This window comes from Oncorhynchus nerka, linkage group LG20 (assembly GCF_034236695.1).
Source record: "Oncorhynchus nerka isolate Pitt River linkage group LG20, Oner_Uvic_2.0, whole genome shotgun sequence".
Classification (NCBI taxonomy): domain Eukaryota; kingdom Metazoa; phylum Chordata; class Actinopteri; order Salmoniformes; family Salmonidae; genus Oncorhynchus; species Oncorhynchus nerka.
Window position 1 is genome coordinate 87213925 of NC_088415.1, and position 24414 is coordinate 87238338.

The 24414-nt window shown below is 44.6% G+C and overlaps 1 pseudogene; it reads left to right on the top strand.

The window, feature by feature from the left end:
* Positions 1-24414, top strand: part of LOC115103352 (collagen alpha-4(IV) chain-like) — an 82943-nt pseudogene that overhangs the window by 36870 nt on the left and 21659 nt on the right.

Consider the following 24414-nt stretch of genomic DNA (forward strand, 5'->3'; position numbering starts at 1 on the left):
GCTGCATCAGATGACCTGGCCTCCAATCACCCGACCTCAACCCAATTGAGATGGTTTGGGATGAGTTGGACCGCAGAGTGAAGGAAAAGCAGTACTCAGCCAGCATATGTGGGAACTCCTTCAAGACTTATGGAAAAGCATTCCAGGTGAAGCTGGTTGTGAGAATGCCAAGTGTGTCCCAAGCTGTCATCAAGGCAAAGGATGGTTAATTTGAAGATATAAAATATATTTTGATTTGTTTAATTAACACTTTCTTGGTTACTACATGATTCCATGTGTGTTATTTCATTGTTTTGATGTCTTCACTATTATTCTACAATGTAGAAAATAGTAAAATTCAAGAAAAAACCCTTGAAGGATTCGTTGTTTCCAGACTTTTCACTGGTACTGTATGTCTGTAATCCCTTCCATTGCATAATTTAGAAAATGGTCAAATATCACTTTCTCTGTATCCACCTTTCACATATGTTCTATGAGAGCCAATATAGATCTATATTTTTCTGCACTTTGGACTTGCTTTCAGGAGTCAATTCAGGTTGATTTGGTTCCTGGTTCTTTATCTTTCTCCTCTTTCTCCCTCCATCTGTCACTCCTCCATCCTCTTCACTCTCTTTACAGTAACCACAGGCAATCCCCCCCCCCCCAATTTGTCGGGGGACATCTGTTTTGATGACCTAGTGCCGTTTGTCTTTGCATCTGGTTTGTCTCATGCCGCTATAGAGCCCAATCCCAAATTGATCCCTAGCCTCTACCCCCTAAACCAAGGGTACTCAACTACTATTTGAGATGTTCCGGTAACACAAATGTCCTAGGTGGCAAAGGTCCGGATGGATATTGTCTTTGTCGACGTAGTAACCAACCTCCACCTCGCCAAGCTGTTCACACCTCTCTTGTGGCGGAAGGAACATTTTGCAGTTTTTAAGCAAATTTCCTGCAATTTTCCACATTTTGCCAAATGTGTGTTCATATGATACCTGAGTGACTCAACAAAATAAATGGGGCCCACTGGGGGGTCGAGGCCCCTGGTAAACGGGATTTGTTCATGATAATTACAAAATGTAGATAGCTGGTTAGCCTAACGTACCTACAGTATCTAGATAACATGGGATAGTTGATCAACTGGACATTTCTGATAGGTTATAAAAAGCTCTCCAAGGTCTGTCATTTTCAAAATGTCACCTTGTCTATTCTACTATTACAATTCTAAACCGCATTACATTGAAAGCCCGACTGGGGGGGCTGAAAAGATTGAATCAGTGTAACCAGTATTGCAAAAACTCCACCTAGCCTGTCTGAAGTCAAGGTGGAGATATTGCCATATCTAATTGCCTACCCAATCTTTTTAGATCTATATACAGTGGGCAAAAAAAGTATTTAGTCAGCCACCAATTGTGCATGTTCTCCCACTTAAAAAGATGAGAGAGGCCTGTACATTTTCATCATAGGTACACTTCAACTATGACAGACAAAATGAGAATAAAAAAAATCCAGAAAATCACATTGCAGGATTTTTTATGAATTTATTTGCAAATTATCCTTATTCAAACCTACACACTGGTTGGATGAAAAGGACACACTCTTTTCTCCACAATTTCCTCTGGAATGTCTTCCTCTGCTCTCTCAAAGTGTGTTTTTCTTTCCAACTCTCTCCACCCTCTTCCTCTTCACCTCTTCCACTCATCTTAGTTCTGTGAGGAATATTTGATAGGATTCCTGCGTTGCTTCTCTGGCCACATTCCTATGTCTTGTTTTTTCTTTCTCCCTCCTCCCACTACTCCCACCTCCTCCCACTACTCCAACCTCCTCCCACTACTCCAACCTCCTCCCACTACTCCCACTCATCACACCTCTTCCTTGTCACGCCCTGACCTGAGAAGTCTGTTTTCTTTATATTTTGGTTAGGTCAGGGCGTGACTAGGGTGGGTACGCTAGTTTTTGTATTGTCTAGGGTTTTTGTATGTCTAGGTGATTTGTATGTTTATGGTGGCCTGATATGGTTCCCAATCAGAGGCAGCTGTTTATCGTTGTCTCTGATTGGGGATCATATTTAGGTAGCCATTTCCCTTTGGTGTTTGTGGGATCTTGTCTATGTGTAGTTGCCTGTCAGCACTCGTTTTTATAGCTTCACGTTTCGTTTTGTTATTTTGTTAGTTTGTTCAGTGTTTCATTCTGTAAATTAATAAGAATGTATGCATACCACGCTACATTCTAAGGCCCACCTCACCATTAATACAACATTCTAGTACAATATTTACTTCCACGTAATTGTTGTTCATTGGCCCATTGGACATGAACTAAAGACCATAGGTCACACATTCACCATTCCTCACACAGGAATGACGTAATTAAATGATTATATTCACAAGTAAATTGAGTTGTATCTCTACTCCACTGAAACAGTTGTCTAGTTATCACGATATGGAGTAAACACATCAGAAACAGACAGTGGAGAAATGGACAATTCATCAAATATTGAACGCAAGTGGATCAGGCTGCACTTGTTGGTTGTTCAAACAAAATTGAAATGTGGAGACCTGCTTGAGCTATCAACTCAACTGGTTATGTTCCTACCCTTTTATCCTGTTTGTTGGGTTCTCTCTCCGTGACAACTGTTTTGCAACATATCAGCCTTGTTTCCTGCAAATGTTTCAATCATTCACTAAACCCTAAAGTAATCATGTAGAAAGGGAGCAAGTTGAGGAGACCAAACTGCTTGGTGTATCTCTGGATTGTCACCTCTCATGGTCAAAACAGATTGATACAACAGTAGCTAAGATGGGGAGAGGTCTGTCCATAATAAAGCGCAACTCTGCTTTCTTGACAGCGCTATCAACAAGGCAGGTCCTACAGGCCCTAGTTTTATCACACCTGGACTACTGTCCAGTCGTGTGGTCAGGTGCCACAAAGGGGGACATAGGCAAATTAGAATTGGCCCAGAACAGAGCAGCACAGCTGGCCCTTGGATGTACACAGAGAGTCAACATTAATAATATGCATGTCAATCTCTCCTGGTTCAGGGTGGAGATATTGACTGCATCACTACTTGTCTTTGTGAGAGGTATTGACATGTTGAAATCACAGAGCTGTCTGTTTAAGCATCTAGCGCACAGCTCAGACACCCATACATGTCCCACAAGACATGCCACCAGGGGTCTCTTCACAGTCCAGAACAGACTACAGGAAACACACAGTACTACATAGAGCCATGACTACATGGAACTCTATTCCACATCAAGTAACTGAGTCAAGCAGTAAACTACACCTTATGGAACAGAGTGGACTGTGAAGAGACACACACACACACACACACACACACACACAGCATTCACACATTCACAAACACATGCTAACACACGCACACTACACACACATATATTTTAATATTATTATTTTGCTGTATTATAAATGTTGTATTGTAGATATGTTATGGTAGAGTAGTGTGTTATGTATTGTTTTATTGTATTTCATTGTGATTGGATCCCAGGAAGAGTAGCTGTGGATTGGCAGGAACTAATGGGGATCCGGAATAAAATACCAAAATACAGTAGGGGCAGGAAACGGACAGAGAACTGGTCGAAGTCAAGGCCTAATTTTAACTAGGTAGCGTACAGAGAGGCAGGTTTTAGCACCATCTACTACATAGAGATGGGTGATTTACTAAGAAGCTTCTGCATTTCTATAGAGCAAGAAAATTCTGTTTTGGTGTTCTTCATCTAGGACCAAGGGTGATCGATATCTTTAAAGAGCCCACTTACATTCTCACAACAGTTTACTGTAAACCGGCCCTTCAACTGCCTCCCTCATATTCTTGTCTCAGTCGTTTTTTAAATATATTTATGTATATTTTGAGTGCTTACTCTAAAAAGGTCATTTTTAAAGTTTATATATATTGTTTTACCTTTGTTAAACAATGGCGGCATTTGTAGTAAGGTCTACTAAAATTAAGATTGCTCTACTTTCTGTCCCCAAAGCTTTCTCTCCTTTCCAACCCCTTTGTGATGTCATGCCTGTCGTGCCTGTAACTGTGACATCATAAAATTGGCTATGGACAAAGATGGACTCAAAAGATGGCCATTGTATTGACATAATAAAACATTTTAGAGAGACTCTTGCATGAACTCTTCTGTGTACTCTTCCGTGTACTACACTTCTTTAATTCAGGGCCACAGATCTAGCAACTGGAATTTAAATTAATCTCTTGAATTGAAATCGATGCCAACCCAGATAATGAGTAGCACAGGGAGTGTTTCCTGACCATATGATCTGTCCAGGAAAAACTCCTGGCCATATTTATGTGTGATGATCTCCTATGTTGCCCCGTAGTAAATTAATGCATTATTATTACTATTATTATTATTATTATCATTATCATTAGGTAATAACCTCTCTCCCTGTATCCTCGCAGGGCTTCCCAGGAGACAAAGGCATCAGAGGACCGGCGAGCCAAATATACCACAATTCCACTGTAGCAGGTTAGAGGACACCTCAGTTATACGAGGTCCATACTTAAGAACATTAGAAAAAGAACACATTCAAAAACGGCCATTTAAAATCCTTGACATAGTTGCACGTGATACAATGCTACATGTTAGTTGTTCCCATTAGATAACATGTCACATTTAGCGCTATGCTAACCTGACCGGCTGGCAGTGATTTATGGCCGGTAACTAATTCTGTATCAGCCAATTACAAATGTTGACGTATTGTTGTTGGATGTGATGGATCACTTTTCCATGAACGCGTCCTTAACAAAGTCAAACGGCACCACCTATTAGTCAAAGTTACTAAAACGCACACCATATAAACTGGATGAATAGCTCAGTGTAGCCTGGTAGTTCCTGGTGGCTCCTGGTAGTTCCTGGTGGCTCCTGGTAGTTCCTGGTGGCTCCTGGTAGTTCCTGGTAGCTCCTGGTGGCTCCTGGTAGTTCCTGGTGGCTCCTGGTGGCTCCTGGTAGTTCCTGGTAGCTCCTGGTGGCTCCTGGTAGTTTTCGCCGTTTACGGAAAGTTTGAATCCCAGGTGAAATATATATTTTTTCCCCTTTGAAATGTAGAATGACATTTTATTGTGTTGAGAAGGGCAGTCAACCTTGTAACTGAACATTACGAACACATTTAATGAGGAACTTATTGTTCGAAACCTTACAGACTGACAGTACCAGTCAAAAGTTTGGACACACCTACTCATTCCAGGGTTGTTCTTTATTTTGTTACTATTTTCTACACTGTAGATTAATAGTGAGGACATCAAAACTATGAAATAACATATATGGAATCACGTAATAACCAAAAAAGTGTAGATTCTACAAATAACTACCCTTTGCCTTGATGACAGCTTTGCACACTCTTGGTATTCTCTCAATCAGCTTCACCTGGAATGCGTTTACAACAGTCTTGAAGGAGTTCCCACATATGCTGAGCACTTGTTGGCTGATTTTCCTTCAGTTATGGTCCATCACTCTCCCTCTTGGTCAAATAGCCCTTACACAGCTCGTGGTGTGTTGGGTCATTGTCCTGTTGAAAAACGAATGATAGGTAACTCTAAGGAACGTATCCTCTGCAGCAGAGGTAACTCTGGGTCATCATGAGAGCCAGTTTCATCAGGGGGCTTGATGGTTTTTGCGACTTGAGGAAACTTTCAAAGTTCTGACCTTAATGTCTTAAAGTAATGCTGGACTCTTGATTCTCTTTGCTTATTTGAGCTGTTTATTCCATAATATGGACTTGGTCTTTTACCAAACAGGGCTATCTTCTGTATACCACCCCTACCTTGTCACAACACAACTGATTGGCTCAAACACATTAAGAAGGAAAGAAATTCCACAAATTCAGAAGGCACACCTGTTAATTGAAATGCATTCCAGGTGACTACCTCATGAAGCTGGTTGAGAGAATGCCAAGAGTGTGCAAAGCTGTCATTAAGGCAAATGGTGGCTACTTTGAAGAATCTGAAATATAAAATATATTTTGCTACTTGATTCAATATGTGTTATTTCATAGTTTCAATTTCTTCACTATTATTCTACAATGTAGAAAATAGTCAAAATAAAGAAAAACCTTGAATGAGTAAGTGTGTCCAAACATGCGGAGGCACAACATGTCCCCCCACATTCTGAAATTGCATTTTTGTCCCCCCCCCAGTTTTATCATTGGAATGTGACACAAAACAGGCAACACTGTGCTTTAGAACCATGCCGACGCCTCTGAGCGGTCGACTAGGCTGTTTGGAGTGTTTATCCGATTGGATTAAAAAAAATACAATAATAATAATAATAATGCCCCCCCCCACTTCGAAAACCACTTCGAAAACCAACGTTTTTTTTGATGCATTATTAGAATCGTATGCGTTATTTGAATCAAGCATGGAGGACCAGCAGTGAACAGTGTGTGTATGCCACATGACAGCGATGGTAACTATTGGACAAGACCGTAAGGCTCTTCTACTCCTTTATAGTTTTTTTCTGTCAAAGCACATGGATGTGTGTGAAACGGATACACAAAAACACGCGCTTTTGTCACATGTGAAAACGTGCATGTATTATTGGGACGCTGCACTTTACAGACCAAGTAAACCTTGAATTTGAAGGCTTAGAATATCCCTCTGGTGGACAAATTGACCTATTTTAAGAAGTGCCATTGGATATAAAGTCTAAGATCTTTGATAAGTTGATGCGGAATTTGTTAGTGAACCTAATCACTGCCACCTGGTCAGGATAACATAGGGCTAAATGTGCCAGGTTGTGTAATGGGGAAAACTAACATAGCATTTTATCACCTGCAACTACATCAACAATTTGATTTGGCTAACGCACATTTTAAGACAAAGAATGTTTTTCTAATGTTCTAGAGTTTATTTATGTTGTTTGTTATGTTTATTTCTTTAACCTTTTTGTTTATCCAGGTAAACCTGATCCAAGACAATGTGAGATTATGATTAGGAAATACCTGTAGGAAGAAAACATAACAGCGCATGAGATCTGAATCATGGTCAAATAAGAAACAGACTCCGTATCCGCTGTATTGCAGGTTACCCTGGTGATCCCGGCCCCCAAGGTCCAAGGGGAGCACCAGGAGACATTGGAGAGATGGGCATTAATGGACCTCCTGGACCACCAGGGGTATTAAACTCCACAGGTCAACATTTCACCAACTTTATGATATATAATATATCCTATCCCCTATTTTTCTAAATGTTCTGTCTTTTTTCTAGTCCTGTTTCCTAATTGTCCTACCTTCCCCAATTCCTTATACCAGCCTCTTCCTTTTTTAATCCAAGAACGGAAGTAAACGAGTCACTTTGGGATGGATTATTGTGGCCAAGGGCCAGTCTTCTGTCCCCTGCCTTTCTATCCATTCACGTCCTGTCCTACTATAGTAGACAATGCTCATATTTGTACAAAATAAGTTGTGCTCTTACCTTTTTCATGGCTCTGTAAGTCTATTTGCAACCCTTTCTGATTTTCTCTATTTTTGCATATCTTTGATATGGAATGTTGTCACAGCTTCAACCAAAACCTAATATTAGATTAAGGGAACCTGAGTTTACAAATAACCCCCAAAATTGTGAAACTTATTTCATTTATTTAATTAACAAAGTTATGCAACACCCAATTCCCCTGTGTGGAAAAAGTAATTGCCCCCTTACACTCAGTAACTGGTTCTGCCACCTTCAGCTGCAATGACTGCAACCAAAAGTTTCCTGAAACAGCGGATGTTCATTTTTATGCAGATGACACTGTTCTTTATTCAAGCGGTAGCAGTTTATCTTTAGCTTTTGAAAATGCTCAAAGAGCATTTAACATCATACAACAGAATCTGTATGATTTAAAGCTGATTCTAAAGTTGGGTAAAACAAACTGCGTGGCATGTTACAAATCATGTCATTGCTACATTGGCTGGACATACTATAGAGCAAGTTAAAGTGTACAAATATTTGGGTGTGTGGGTTGATAAGCTGAGCTTCACTGTGCATGTAGAGAATTTGATAAGGAAGCTCAAGCTGAAAATAGGATTTTATTACCGGCATAAGGCTTGTTTTTCTTTTTGAGGCCAGGAAGGAGCTGGTACGATGTACATTACTGTCGGTTTTAGATTTGAGTGATTGTTACGACTTCTAGGAGTAGTGGGTGCGGAGTCAGGTGCAGAGGGTTTAGGACGTGACACCAGGCGCATACAAACTACCGGCCCAAAAACAGGACCCAAACAGTCCGGAGAAAATAAGAAAAATGCACATCCACAAAACGAACAGAGGGACAAGCCTGCAAAAAAGCAGGCGAGCATAACCGGCTTAAATAGCCCTAACCAAAACCCAAACAAGAAACAGGTGTAACCAACAAGACAAAACTAACAGGAAAGGGGATCGGTGGCAGCTAGTAGACCGGTGACGACCGCCGAACGCCGCCCGAACAGGAAGAGGAGCCACCTTCGGTGGGAGTGGTGACAGTGATGTTATATACAGTATATCACAAAAGTGAGTACACCCCTCACATTTTTGTAAAAATGAGTATATATTTTCATGTGAGAAGACTGAAGAAATGACACTTTGCTACAATGTAAAGTAGTGTGTGTACAGCTTGTATAACAGTGTAAATTTGCTTTCCCCTCAAAATAACACAGACAGCCATTAATGTCTAAACCGCTGGCAACAGAAGTGAGTACACCCCTAAGTGAAAATGTCCAAATTGGGGCCAAAGTGTCAATATTTTGTGTGGCCACCATCATTTTCCAGCACTGCCTTAACCCTCTTGGGCATGGAGTTCACCAGAGCTTCACAGGTTGCCACTGGAGTCCTCTTCCACTCCTCCATGACGACATCACAGAGCTGGTGGATGTTAGAGACCTTGCACTCCTCCACCTTCCATTTGAGGATGCCCCACAGATGCTCAATAGGGTTTAGGTCTGGAGACATGCTTGGCCAGTCCATCAGCTTTACCCTCAGCTTCTTTAGCAAGGCAGTGGTCGTCTTGGAGGTGTGTTTGGGGTCGTTATCATGTTGGAATACTGCCCTGCGGCCCAGTCTCCAGAGGGAGGGGATCATGCTCTGTTTCAGTATGTCACAGTACATGTTGGCATTCATAGTTCCCTCAGTGAACTGTAGCTCCCCAGTGCCGGCAGCACTCATGCAGCCCCAGACCATGACACTCCCACCACCATGCTTGACTGTAGGCAAGACACACTTATCTTTGTACTCCTTACCTGGTTGCCGCCACACAAGCTTGACACCATCTGAACCAAATCTCATCAGACCACAGGACATGGTTCCAGTAATCCATGTCCTTAATCTCCTTGTCTTCAGTAAACTGTTTGCTTTCTTGTGCATCATCTGTAGAAGAGGCTTCCTTCTGGGACGACAGCCATGCAGACCAATTTGATGCAGTGTACGGCGTATGGTCTGAGCACTGACAGGCTGACCCCCCACCCCTTCAACCTCTGCAGCAATGCTGGCAGCACTCATACGTCTATTTCCCAAAGACAACCTCTGGATATGACGCTGAGCACATGCACTCAACTTCTTTGGTCGACCATGGCGAGGCCTGTTCTGAGTGGAACCTGTCCAGTTAAACCGCTGTATGGTCTTGGCCACCAAGACTCAGGGTCTTGGCAATCTCCTTATAGCCCAGGCCATCTTTATGTAGAGCAACAATTCTTCTTTTTTTTCAGATCCTCAGAGAGTTCTTTGCCATGAGGTGCCATGTTGAACTTCCAGTGACCAGTCAGTATGAGGGAGTGTGAGAGCGATGACACCAAATTTAACACACCTGCTCCCCATTCACACCTGAGACCTTGTAACACTAACGAGTCACATGACACCGGGGAGGGAAAATGGCTAATTGGGCCCAATTTGGACATTTTCACTTAGGGGTGTACTCACTTTTGTTGCCAGTGGTTTAGACATTAATGCCTGTGTGTTGAGTTATTTTGAGGGGACAGCAAATGTACACTGTTATACAAGCTGTACACTCACTCCTTTACATTGTAGCAAAGTGTCATTTCTTCAGTGTTGTCACACAAAAAGATATACTCAAATATTTACAAAAATGTGAGGGGTGTACTCACTTTTGTGATATACTGTATATGCAGTCCTCAGCCACTACCCTGAGAGCACTTGAGTTGGTGTATCATGCAGCCCTCAGGTTCATTACAAATCAGAAACGTCTAACACATCATTGTGATCTCTACAGCGCTGTTGGCTGGTCGTCATTGACCTTGCGTAGGCTTAAACACTGGTATACACTGATTTATAAGACCTTGTTGGGTAAAAATGGCATTTTTATCTCTGTTCTTTTTTAGTCAGGTCAGTAAATAAATCTCAATTACGGTCCCATTCTGATTTGCTTTTAACAGAACCAAGAATTAGAACAGGTAGTAATAGTTACTTAGCACCGTGGTCCTGGAATTCTCTCCTGAACATTTTAAAATGTGATGATCTAGTTTCGTTGGTGGAGTTTAAACACTTAATCGATGTATATATCATAGAAGAGTGTTATTGTTTTTAGGCCAGCTGTTTTTAGTCAAGATGTTTGTGTTTTTAATGCAATATGTAATTGTTGTACTGTATGTTAGTGTAGTTTTGTTTAATGTTGTGTTAGTGTATGTAAGTTGTTTTGTCTGAAACGTTGTTCCCTCTGCTGCTATTGGACCAGGTCTCTCTTGGAAAATAGATATTATCTCAATGAGAAAAAACCTGTATAAATAAAGGTAAAATACAATTTAAAAAAATATAGTTGTTGATCAGTCTCATCGCTATGCAGAACTGCTTTAACTCAGCGACATTTGTGGGTTTTCAAGCGTGAACTGCTTGTTTCAAGTCCTGCCACAACATCTTAATTGGGATTAGGTCTGGACTTTGACTTGGCTGTTCCAAAACTTCAAATTTGTTGCTTTTTAGCCATTTTCATGTGTTTTACTATCTTTTTTTTTTACTGTTGTTTTTAATTCTTTACTTATCTATTGTTCACTTAATACCTTTTTTGCACTGTTGGTTAGAGCCTGTAAGTAAGCATTTCACTGTAAGGTCTACACCTGTTGTCACGGCGCACGTGACAAATAAACTTTGATTTGATCGACTCGCAGATGGATGATCTAACATTCCACCATGCTTGACCGTTTTATGAGGTTCTTACTGTGGAATGGAGTGTTTGGTTTTTGCCAGGCATAATGGGGCCCATGTCGTTCAAAAAGTTATACTTTTTTATACCATAGAACATTCTTCCAAGAGTCTTAATTATCATGCAGGTGGTTTTTGGCAAACTGGAGTCAACTTTTTGGATGAGATGGGTCCGATTATGTCTGGTGAAAACCAAACACTATTCCACAGTAAGAACCTTACACTAACGGTCAAGCATGGTGGTGGTAGTGTGATGGTTTGGAGATGCTTTGCTGTCTCGGCACCTGGACAGCTTGTCTTAATAGGAGGAACCATGAATTCTGCTCTGTATCAGAGAATTCTACAGGAGAATGTCAGGCCATCTGTCTGTGAGCTGAAGCGCAGCTGGGTCATACAGCAACACAATGATCCAAAACACACAATTAAGTCTACATGAAAAAAGCAACACATTTGAAGTTTTGGAACGGCCTAGTCAAAGTCCAGACCTAATCCCAATTGAGATGTTGTGGCAGGACTTGAAACGAGCAGTTCATGCTTGAAAACCCACAAATGTCGCTGAGCTAAAGCAGTTCTGCATGGAAGAGTGGGAAAAAATTCCTCCACAAACGACGTGAGAGACTGATCAACAACTACAGGAAGCGTTTGGTTGGAGTCATTGCAGCTAAAGGTGGAACAACTAGTTATTGAGTGAAAGGGGACAAATACTTTTTCCACATAGGGGCATTGGGTGTTGCATAACTTTGTTTATGAAATAAGTATGTAATTGTTGTATTATTTGTTCCCCCCAGGTTCCCTTTATCTAATATTAGGTTTTGGTTGAAGATTTGGTATAAAAAATATGCAAAAGTAGAGGAAATTAGAAAGGGGGAAAATACAGCCCTGTATTACCCATAAGCTCTGCTACCATGCACCACTCACTATATCCATCACCTTTCACCCCTCAACCCCTGACCCCTCGTCTGTCCTTTTCATTGTCCAGGTCAACCAGGGCAGCTAGGTTACCCCGGTCTCCCTGGTCCTAAGGGTTTAGAAAGGGGGCAAATACAGCACTGTATTACCCATAAGCTATGCTACCATGCACCACTCACTATATCCATCACCTTTCACCCCTCAACCCCTGACCCCTCGTCTGTCCTTTTCATTGTCCAGGTCAACCAGGGCAGCTAGGTTACCCCGGTCTCCCTGGTCCTAAGGGTTTAGAAAGGGGGAAAATACAGCCCTGTATTACCCATAAGCTATGCTACCATGCACCACTCACTATATCCATCACCTTTCACCCCTCAACCCCTGACCCCTCGTCTGTCCTTTTCATTGTCCAGGTCAACCAGGGCAACTAGGTTACCCCGGTCTCCCTGGTCCTAAGGGTTTAGAAAGGGGCAAATACAGCCCTGTATTACCCATAAGCTCTGCTACCATGCACCACTCACTATATCCATCACCTTTCACCCCTCAACCCCTGACCCCTCGTCTGTCCTTTTCATTGTCCAGGTCAACCAGGGCAGCTAGGTTACCCCGGTCTCCCTGGTCCTAAGGGTTTAGAAAGGGGGCAAATACAGCACTGTATTACCCATAAGCTATGCTACCATGCACCACTCACTATATCCATCACCTTTCACCCCTCAACCCCTGACCCCTCGTCTGTCCTTTTCATTGTCCAGGTCAACCAGGGCAGCTAGGTTACCCCGGTCTCCCTGGTCCTAAGGGTTTAAAGGGGGAGCCAGGAAGGTACTACACTATAGAGCCAATACCAGGACAACCAGGTGAAAGAGGGCGTCCCGGAGCCAAGGGGTTCAGAGGCCCCCCGGGCCGTCCAGGTAGGACCACACAATACCAGACTGTATGGAGTCACACCACAAGCTCTCTCTAGCCACTGTCCATGATTTAGATATGATCTGCCCTTTTCATGTAGTCATTGAAATGGTACACGTTGGAACTTTAAATGATGCACGTTCTAGCGTAAATACAAGGTATACTGTGAACTGTTACTGACATGGTGTACGTTTTCCCTTCCATTGTGTGCACCTCCTTGGCCTAACATAATCGCTGTGTTTCGACGGTGTATAATTACTGGAATTCTGTTAGGATGTGGAGGTAAGCGTGATGTCATTGTATATTGATTGTGATAAACTGTCTGGTTCGAGCCCTGAATGCTGATTGGCTGACAGCCGTGGTATATTAGACCGTAATACCACGGGTATGACAAAACATTTATTTTTAATGCTCTAATTACGTTGGTTACCAGTTTATAATAGCAGTAAGGCACCTTGGGGGTTTGTGGTATATTTGCCAATATACCACGGCTAAGGACCGTATCGAGGGACTCAAATCAAATCAAACGTTATTAGTCACATTCACCGAATACAACAAGTGTAGACCTTACCGTGAAATGCTTACTTACAAGCCCTTAACCAACAGTGCAGTTCAATAAGAGTTAAGAAAATATGTACCCAATAAATTAAAGTAAAAAGTAACACAATAAAATAACAATAACGAGGCTATATACAGGGGGTACCAGTACCGAGTCAATGTGTGGGGGTACAGGTTAGAGGTCATTTGTACATGTAGGTAGGGGTGAAGTGACTATGCATAGATAATAAACAGTGAGTAGCAGCAGTGTACAAATCAAATGGAGGGGGGGGGTCAAATGGGGGGGGGGGTGTCAATGTAAATAGTCCAGTGGCCATTTCATTAATTGTTCAGCGGTCTGATGGCTTGGTGGTAGAAGCTGTTAAGGAGCCTTTTGGTCTGTTGCGTCGTGCCTAAGAACAGCCCTTAGCCGTGGTGTATTGGCCATACATCACACCTCCTCGGGCCTTATTGCTTAATCAACATATTTCAAATACTGCTTAGGGCAGCGTCCCAAATAGCATTATATTTCTCATATAGTGCCCTGCTTTTAGGGCCCAGAGGGTACATAGTAATGCTCTATGTATGGAATAGTGCTGTTTGGGATGCAGACTAGATGTTGGACTGACACAATGCAAAGTTTCAGGTTGTTAGTCCATTTTCTGAAGTCACTGATATAACTGGCACTGATGATCAGTGGAGTTATGTTTTTAATGTTACAATGTTTAATGTTGCCAATCATGTCCTGTAGGCATTTATTGTGTTCCTGGTGAGCCGGGTGTACGAGGAGACGATGGCGATACCGGATATCCAGGATTAACGGGATACAAAGGAGAAAAAGGTGAATGACCTTCATTTATTTTGATGTATTTAACGTGGCAAGTCAGTTAAGAACAAATTCTTATTTTAAAGTGACAGCCTACCCCGGCCAAACCCTAACCCGGACGACGCTGGGCCAATCCCAATCACGGCCGGTTGTGATACAGCCTGGAATCAAACCAGTGTCTGTAGTGACGCCTCTAGCACTAAGATGCAGTACCTTAGACCGCTGCGCCACTTGGGACCTGTTGGTTGTGTGCACTTGTTTCTTCCGTGTGTTTGTGTGTGTTTGTGTGTTTGTGTGTGTTTGTATGTGTGTGTGTGGTTGTATGTATGTGTGTGTGTGGTTGTATGTATGTGTGTGTGTGGTTGTATGTATGTGTGTGTGTGGTTGTATGTATGTGTGTGTGTGGTTGTTGTATGTATGTGTGTGTGTGGTTGTATGTATGTGTGTGTGTGGTTGTATGTATGTGTGTGTGTGGTTGTATGTATGTGTGTGTGGTTGTATGTATGTGTGTGTGTGGTTGTATGTATGTATGTGTGTGTGGTTGTATGTATGTGTGTGTGGTTGTATGTATGTGTGTGTGTTGTTGTATGTGTGTGTGTGGTTGTATGTATGTGTGTGTGTTTGTATGTATGTGTGTGTGTGTATGTATGTGTGTGTGTGTTTGTATGTATGTGTGTCTGTGTATGTATGTGTGTGTGTGTGTGTTTGTATGTGTGTCTGTGTTTGTATGTGTGTGTGTGTTTGTATGTGTGTGTGTGTGGGCGTCTGTGCATGTCTGTCTGCGTGTGATTACACTAACCATGTCTGCGTCTGTCCTTCAGGCTACAACGGTGAATGTGAGTGTACGTACGAGAATGGTCACACAGGGATCCCAGGTCCTTCGGGCCCCCGCGGACCCCTAGGTTATGACGGGCTGCCAGGGCACAGCGGAGAGAAAGGTGACCATGGATATAATGGGGACCCTGGCTCACAAGGATCCCACGTAAGGCTAACCCATATTGTAGAACATAGAAACTAATTATAAACCCTTTTTGTCTGGACTGTAGGGAAACGCAGGCAGGTTACAGTGATGTTGTCTGGACTGTAGGGTAACCCAGGCAGGTTACAGTGATGTTGTCTGGACTGTAGGGCAACCCAGGCAGGTTACAGTGATGTTGTCTGGACTGTAGGGCAACCCAGGCAGGTTACAGTGATGTTGTCTGGACTGTAGGGCAACCCAGGCAGGTTACAGTGATGTTGTCTGGACTGTAGGGCAACCCAGGCAGGTTACAGTGATGTTGTCTGGACTGTAGGTGATGTTGTCACTGTAGGGCAACCCAGGCAGGTTACAGTGATGTTGTCAGGCAGGTTACAGTGATGTTGTCTGGACTGTAGGGCAACCCAGGCAGGTTACAGTGATGTTGTCTGGACTGTAGGGCAACCCAGGCAGGTTACAGTGATGTTGTCTGGACTGTAGGGCCCAGGCAGGTTACAGTGATGTTGTCTGGACTGTAGGGCAACCCAGGCAGGTTACAGTGATGTTGTCTGGACTGTAGGGCAAGGTTACAGTGATGTTGTCTGGCAGGTTTACAGTGATGTTGTCTGGACTGTAGGGCAACCCAGGCAGGTTACATGTTGTCTGGACTGTAGGGCAACCCAGGCAGGTTACAGTGATGTTGTCTGGACTGTAGGGCAACCCAGGCAGGTTACAGTGATGTTGTCTGGACTGTAGGGCAACCCAGGCAGGTTACAGTGATGTTGTCTGGACTGTACCCAGGCAGGTTACAGTGATGTTGTCTGGACTGTAGGGCAACCCAGGCAGGTTAAAGTGATGTTGTCTGGACTGTAGGGCAACCCAGGCAGGTTACAGTTTGTCTGGACTGTAGGGCAGTGATGTTGTCTGGACTGTAGGGCAACCCAGGCAGGTTACAGTGATGTTGTCTGGACTGTAGGGCAACCCAGGCAGGTTACAGTGATGTTGTCTGGACTGTGATGTTGTCTGGACTGTAGGGCAACCCAGGCAGGTTACAGTGATGTTGTCTGGACTGTAGGGCTGTGATGTTGTCTGGACTGTCAACCCAGGCAGGTTACAGTGATGTTGTCTGGACTGTAGGGCAACCCAGGCAGGTTACAGTGATGTTGTCTGGACTGTAGGGCAACCCAGGCAGGTTACAGTGATGTTGTCTGGACTGTAGGGCAACCCAGGCAGGTTACAGTGATGTTGTCTGGACTGTAGGGCAACCCAGGCAGGTTACAGTGATGTTGTCTGGACTGTAGGGCAACCCAGGCAGGTTACAGTGATGTTGTCTGGACTGTAGGGCAATGCAGGCAGGTTACAGTGATGTTGTCTGGACTGTAGGGCAACCCAGGCAGGTTAAAGTGATGTTGTCTGGACTGTAGGGCAACCCAGGCAGGTTACAGTGATGTTGTCTGGACTGTAGGGCAACCCAGGCAGGCTACAGTGATGTTGTCTGGACTGTAGGGCAACCCAGGCAGGTTACAGTGATGTTGTCTGGACTGTAGGGCAACCCAGGCAGGTTACAGTGATGTTGTCTGGACTGTAGGGCAACCCAGGCAGGTTACAGTGATGTTGTCTGGACTGTAGGGCAACCCAGGCAGGTTACAGTGATGTTGTCTGGACTGTAGGGCAACCCAGGCAGGTTACAGTGATGTTGTCTGGACTGTAGGGCAACCCAGGCAGTGATGTTGTCTGGACTGTAGGGCAACCCAGGCAGGTTACAGTGATGTTGTCTGTCTGTAGGGCAACCTGTGATGTTGTCTGGACTGTAGGGCAACCCAGGCAGGTTACAGTGATGTTGTCTGGACTGTAGGGCAGGTTACAATGTTGTCTGGACAGGCAGGTTACAGTGATGTTGTCTGGACTGTAGGGCAACCCAGGCAGGTTACAGTGATGTTGTCTGGACTGTAGGGCAACCCAGGCAGGTTACAGTGATGTTGTCTGGACTGTAGGGCAACCCAGGCAGGTTACAGTGATGTTGTCTGGACTGTAGGGCAACCCAGGCAGGTTACAGTGATGTTGTCTGGACTGTAGGGCAACCCAGGCAGGCTACAGTGATGTTGTCTGGACTGTAGGGCAACCCAGGCAGGTTACTGGAGTGATACAGTGATGTTGTCTGGACTGTAGGGCAACCCAGGCAGGTTACAGTGATGTTGTCTGGACTGTCAACCCAGGCAGGTTACAGTGATGTTGTCTGGACTGTAGGGCAACCCAGGCAGGCTACAGTGATGTTGTCTGGACTGTCAACCCAGGCAGGTTACAGTGATATTGTCTGGACATGCTTCCCCCTGTAGGGAAACCCAGGCAGGCCTGGTTACAATGGAGTGAAGGGACAGAAGGGAGAGTCCAATGTGACCAACCATAAAGGTGAGTGGAAGATGTGATCCAGATTAGAATGGGCAACGTGAGAAAATCTCTTACGCCTCGATCAGACCATCAGCTTCATTGCGTTTTGGTACACCAGAAGTACACTCATTTCCATTGGAACGCTGCGTTTGCCTTGCGTCATTGCGTTGTAGAGGCAGTTGCACTGCGTTCTGGTTGATGCATACCTTGGGATTTATCCAAGTATACATCAAACTGTATGTGTAGACTATACAGAAAGGTTGGCAGAAGGTGAATGTTGAACCTTACACACACACACACACACACACATATATAACCAGTAAACCAGTAAACCAACAACAGCGTTGGACTAGTAACCGGAAGGTTGCAAGTTCAAACCCCTGAGCTGACAAGGTACAAATCTGTCGTTCTGCCCCTGAACAGGCAGTTAACCCACTGTTCCTAGGCTGTCATTGAAAATAATAATTTGTTCTTAACTGACTAGCCTAGTTAAATAAAGGTCCAAAAAAAACTACATAATGATGGAAATCTGATTGCAGGATTTATTAAGCAGCAATGACGATCTGATCGAGGTGTTACGAGTCTCTATAGAACACCACACCACTGACAGGACAGTGAGTTATTTAGTATGTGTATGTGATCCCTGTGGGAATTGAACCCGTACCTCGTGTCATACTTTTCCAACTGAGCCACAGAGGAAAACATATGTCAGTGCTGTATATTTTAACCCATGCTGGTTTGTCAAATTACATGAAATGTAAAATGCACTTTTTAAATGACCCCCTCAACCTTCTTCATAACATTGCCTTTAGCAATTTGGTGTAATACATTGACATTACATAACTTGTTGTTTTGGACATTTTGATTGACAGGTGCGAAGGGTGACCCGGGCTTCAATGGCCCCAACGGACCGCATGGCGCTACGGGTCGACCAGGATCCGATGGCTTCCCTGGCGCTGTGGGAGACCCCGGACCCCCGGTGAGTTAGTGGGCTAGTCTGTCAGAGGAACATTAATCCACCCAGGGTCATTTTGATTTGAAATGTGGGGGGACATTAGTATAATTTCCTACATTTCTACACTATAATATTGGGGTAACAGTCAATTCCCACTGGGCACAAACGTTAATTCAACGTCTATTCCACGTCTATTCCACGTTGGTTCAATGTAATTTCATTGAAATAACGTGGAAACAACGTTGCTTCAACCAGTGTGTTCCCAGCGGGTTAGTGCATCTGCAGTCTGTCTGTGTTGTCAGTGTACGATTTCTGCTCCGGGCTTCCACTAGGTACAGATCTAGGATCAGCTTGCCCTCCCCAAGTCCCAACCTAAATCATTAGTGGGGAAACACAAAACTGACTTTAGATCAGCCTGTAAGGGACAACTTGTGATGACTTGCCATCCGTCAGGGTGACGGTTACGGTGGCTCGGTAGGTGACAAAGGCTACCCAGGGCTCCATGGTCCTGAAGGCCCCCCAGGCAGACCGGGCCCCCAGGCCCTGGTGCTCCAGGCCGTCATGGCCACCAAGGGCCCCCAGGGGATGCGGGCCTCCCAGGTCCCCCTGGACAAACTGGACAACCTGGACCTCTAGGTAGGACCGATAGAGAGAGAAACGCCTGAATGAAAATCTACTCCGTGGTAATGGTCTTAGGTTAACATTATGTCATTTAATATTTACTGAACAAAATGCGTTCTATCTATTTATTGCATATATGTGTTTAATCATGCCAAATCTAGTTCAGCTCAAAATCTGTTTTACCGAAGGGAAACCTTTTTCTTTGCATCACCAGGCGAGGTTCTGCCCTGTGGCCCTTCCAACCCTGGCCTACCTGGCTTAAAGGGTCTACTTGGGCCCCCAGGTAAGCAACTACTGTACATACACACATAATCTTTAACAGTGTCCGTATGTGTTTTTAGGCTTTCTTAGCATACTTTGGGAGTCTGAAATATGATTAATAGGTGATATATTGATTGAACGTGGTGATAGATTGATTGGCAGGGGATAGATTGATTGACAGTGTTGTTAAATTGATTGACAGGGGATATATTGTTTGACAGTGTTGATACATTGATTGACAGGGGATATATTGTTTGACAGTGTTGATACATTGATTGACAGGGGATATATTGATTGACATCGGTGATAGATTGATTGACAGGGGATATATTGATTGCCACTGACTGATCAACCTGTTCTGATTGACCCTCCCCAGGGAATCCTGGGCTACCAGGACCACTTGGTTTCCCAGGTCCCACAGGTTCCCTTGGACCTCAAGGCATGAGAGGAGATGACGGGACAGATGGAGGAACTGGACCACCAGGTAATGACGGTTTGGAAGGAATCATCACACAAGTGTTAATCCTTTGTACATAGGGCCTCCTGAGTGGCTCAGTGGTCTAAGGCACTGCATCACAGTGCTAGCTGTGCTACTAGAGATCCTGGTTCGAGTCCAGGATCTGCCGCATCCGGCTGCGACCGGGAGACACATTCCAAATGAATGACATTGCGTTCTGGGTTTTATTTTGTAAATGAGCTTTTATGTCATTAATAGACAGAGTTTAGTTGGATGGCTGGTTGGTGTGTTTGTTGGTCAGTGGGTTCATTTGTTAGGCAGACAAGTGATAAAATAAGTTCAAGTAAAATCAAACCAGAGTTGCGTTCTATCTTTATGAAATGGATTGGACCTGGCTAGGTTCCACTATACGTCCAGTAGAGGGCAGTGCTAACCCTACCTCAGCTGTGCTACTCCTACCTCAGCAGTGCTACTCCAGCAGTGCTACTCCAGTGCTACTCCTACCTCAGCAGTGCTACTCCAGTGCTACTCCTACCTCAGCAGTGCTACTCCAACCTCAGCAGTGCTATTCCAACATCAGCAGTGCTACTCCAACCTCAGCAGTGCTACTCCAGTGCTACTCCTACCTCAGCAGTGCTACTCCTACCTCAGCAGTGCTACTCCAGTGCTACTCCTACCTCAGCAGTGCTACTCCTACCTCAGCAGTGCTAATCCTACCTCAGCAGTGCTACTCCAACCTCAGCAGTGCTACTCCAGTGCTACTCCAGTGCCAGTGCTACTCCAGTGCTACTTCTACCTCAGCAGTGCTACTCCAGTGCTACTCCTACCTCAGCAGTGCTACTCCAACCTCAGCAGTGCTACTCCAACCTCAGCAGTGCTACTCCTACCTCAGCAGTGCTACTCCAACCTCAGCAGTGCTACTCCTGCTACTCCTACCTCAGCAGTGCTAGTGCTCCAACCTCAGCAGTGCTACTCCAGTGCTACTCCCACTCAGCAGTGCTACTCAGCCTCAGCAGTGCTACTCCAGTGCTACTCCAACCTCAGCAGTGCTACTCCAGCAGTGCAGTGCTACTCCTACCTCAGCTCCAACCTCAGTGCTACTCCTCACCTCAGCAGTGCTACTCCAGCAGTGCTACTCCTACCTCAGCAGTGCTACTCCAGCAGTGCTATTCTCAGCAGTGCTACTCCAACCTCAGCAGTGCTACTCCAACCTCAGCAGTGCTACTCCAGTGCTACTCCAACCTCAGCAGTGCTACTCCAGTGCTACTCCTACCTCAGCAGTGCTACTCCAGTGCTACTCCTACCTCAGCAGTGCTACGCCTACCTCAGCAGTGCTACTCCAACCTCAGCAGTGCTACTCCAGTGCTACTCCTACCTCAGCAGTGCTACTCCAACCTCAGCAGTGCTACTCCAGTGCTACTCCAACCTCAGCAGTGCTTCCAGTGCTACTCCTACCTCAGCAGTGCTACTCCAGTGCTACTCCAACCTCAGCAGTGCTACTCCTACCTCAGCAGTGCTACTCCTACCTCAGCCTACTCCTACCTCAGCAGTGCTACTCCAGTGCTACTCCTGCTACCTCAGCAGTGCTACTCCAACCTCAGCAGTGCTACGCCTAGCAGTGCTATTCCAACTCAGCAGTGCTACTCCAACCTCAGCAGTGCTACTCCAGTGCTATGCTACTCCTACCTCAGCAGTGCTCTCCACCTCAGCACCTCAGCAGTGCTACTACCAGTGCTAGCAGTGCTCCTCCACCTCAGCAGTGCTACTCCTACCTCAGCAAAGTGCTACTCCAACCTCAGCAGTGCTACTCCTCAGCAGTGCTACTCCAGTGCTACCTCAGCAGTGCAGCTACTCCTACCTCAGCAGTTCTACTCCAACCTCAGCAGTGCTACTCCAGTGCTACTCCAACCTCAGCAGCAGTGCTACTCCTACCTCAGCAGTGCTACTCCAGTAAAACTCCAACCTCAGCAGTGCTACTCCTACCTCAGCCGTGCTACTCCAACCTCAGCCGTGCTACTCCTACCTCAGCCGTGCTACTCCTACCTCAGCAGTGCTACTCCAGTAAAACTCCTACCTCAGAAATTCTAATCTAGACGATATTGAAAAGAGACACAACTTGACCGTGGTCATTCCTCGGGCCTGTAATATTTACACAGTAAATAGATATCATCTTAAAATGAAGACGGGTTATAAAGGTTATAACTGAAGGGACTGGTTGGAGAGTTAGTGTTTGTAGTTAGTGTTTATAGTTAGTCTGAGTAGTTAGATGGTTCATGTCTGGATCCCTCTTCCCAAACAGGACATCAAGGATGTGTTGGAGATAATGGTGACCCTGGTCAACCTGGAATCAACCTGGACGGACCACCAGGACTCCGTGGACCACCAGGCTCTCCAGGCTGGCCGGGACCTCCAGGAGACACCTTCAACACCGGACCTGGTCCCGTGGGTCCACCTGGACTACCTGGGTCACTGGGACCCAAGGGAGATCCTGGTTTGCCAGGCATCCCTGGGCCTCCAGGTGCATCTAATTCACTGTTAATACACACACACACACAATATTTCACTGTCATAACATCTAGTAGTCAACACAGTGAAAGAGAGACCATTATAGAGCAGTGGACATTGGAAGAACATTGCATTGGCCCACCAGACACTGTTACTGTATATGTACAGTACCAGGCAGAAGTTTGGACACCTCTACTCATTCCAGGGTTTTTCTTTATTATTTCTTTACTTTTCTTTCTTTTAGAGTGAAGACATCAACACTATGAAATAACACACATGGAATCATGTAGTAAGCAAAAAAGTGTTAAACAAATCAAAATATATTTTATATTTGAGATTCTTCAAAGTAGCTCTCTCAATCAGCTTCACCTGTAATGCTTTTCCAAAAGTCTTGAAGGAGCTCCCACATATGTTGAGCACTTGTTGGCTGCTTTTCCTTCACTCTGCAGTCCAACTCAACTCTAACCATCTCAACTGGATTGAGGTTGGGTGATTGTGGAGGCCAGGTCATCTGATGCAGCACTCCATAACTCTCCTTCTAGATCAAATAGCCCTTACACAGCCTGGAGGTGTGTTTTGGGTCGTTGTCCTGTTGAAAAACAAATGGTAGTCCCACTAAATGCAAACCGTATTGCTGCAGAATGCTGTGGTGCCTTGAATTCTAAATAAATCACTGACAGTGTCACCAGAAAAGCACCCTAACACCATCACACCTCCTCCTCCATGCTTCACAGTGGGAACCGCACATGCGGAGATCATCTGTTCACCTACTCTGCGTCTCATAAAGACATGGCAGTTGGAACCAAAAATCTAAAATTTGGGCTCATCTAACCAAAGGACAGATTTCCACCTGTCTAATGTCCATTGGTTGTGTTTCTTGGCCCAAGAAAGTGTCTTCTTCTTGTTGATGTCCTTTAGTAGTTGTTTCTTAGCAGCAACTCGACCATGAAGGTCTGATTCATGCAGTCTCCTCTGAACAGTTACTTTAGAGTTGTGTCTGTTACTTGTACTCTGTGAAGTTTTTATTTTGGCTGGTAACTCTAATGAACTTATCCTCTACAGCAGAGGTAACTCTCTGTCTTCCTTTCCTGTGGCGGTCCTCATGAGAGCCAGTTTCATCATAGCGCTTGATGGTTTTTGCAACTGCACTTGAAGCAACGTTCAAAATTCTTGAAATGTTCCGGATTGACTGACCTTCATGTCTTAAGTCATGATTGACTGTCGTTTCTCTTTGCTTATTTGAGCTGTTCTTGCCATTATATGGACTTCGTCTTTTACCAAATAGGGTTATCTTCTGTATACCACCCCTACCTTGTCACAACACAACTGATTGGCTCAAATGCATTAAGAAGGAAAGAAATTCCACAAATGAACTTTTAACAAGGCACACCTGTTAATTTAAATGCATTCCAGGTGACTACCTCGTGAAGCTGGTTGAGAGAATGCCAAGAGTGTGCAAAGCTGTCATCAAGGCAAACGGTGGCTACTTTGAAGAATCTGAAATATAAAATATATTTAGATTTGTTTAACACGTTTTTGGTTACTACATGATTCCATATGTGTTATTTCATCGTTTTGATGTCCTCACTATTATTCTACAATGAAGAAAATAAAACCCTTGAAGGAGTAGGTGTGTCCAAACTTTTGACAGGTACTGTATTTTGAATGCTTTACAGTCTTTAATTGTTCTTGGTGACTCTAAGATGGGGCTCATTGCATCTCTAACCATATGGTGATTTCATAACAGGGGGATCAGGCCCGCACGGAGGTGTGGGTTACAAGGGGTCAAAAGGAGACACTGGGGACCCAGGACCGAGCGGCCCTCCAGGGCCAACAGAATGTAGAGAGAAAGGAGCTGTTGGCCCACCGGGAGCCTCAGGACCACCAGGAGTCAGGGGCCCATCGGGTGAGGATCTAAAATAGCCACCACAGGGTACAGTTCTTTTCGTGTTTGATCTGTTTGACACACAGCTAAAATCAGGAATCGGTTAGGTTT